Genomic DNA, 506 nt, shown 5'->3' on the forward strand with positions numbered 1-506 from the left:
AGGGGATGCAGAACACACTCTTCGATGGTCACTCAGGCGCATATGGTACACCTCGGGGTGATCCCGACCTGTCATACATATGGGCTGGCGACCCCGGGACGGTATCCGGAATGATATCAGATCCATATCTGGTCCGGATACCGAGACCATATGAAGTCAGCTCTTACCGGTGTCATACAGTCCAGCCCATATGATGTCTATATAGGCCACTGTATGGATAGCATATGGGTCTCGTATGTACAGGGTGTTGGTGAGAGAGCGCCCGCATGGCAGGCACCAGGGTGGCATTCGTTTTAGGTAATATTACTTATCGTCTGCAATATACATATAATCACACTTGGGAGATAGCCGCAATGCTGCTATTCATTCTGGTATATAGGATCGCGCATTACAATGAAAGGAGTGTTGGGATAGATACACGAAAGGAGGGAACAGTCGGCGGCGGGTGTCCCATACAACATACTATAGCCAGGAGCACCAAGAGTCATACCGCCCGCACTATTGGG

Source organism: Dichomitus squalens (genome assembly GCF_000275845.1).
Source record: "Dichomitus squalens LYAD-421 SS1 unplaced genomic scaffold DICSQscaffold_18, whole genome shotgun sequence".
Taxonomy (NCBI): domain Eukaryota; kingdom Fungi; phylum Basidiomycota; class Agaricomycetes; order Polyporales; family Polyporaceae; genus Dichomitus; species Dichomitus squalens.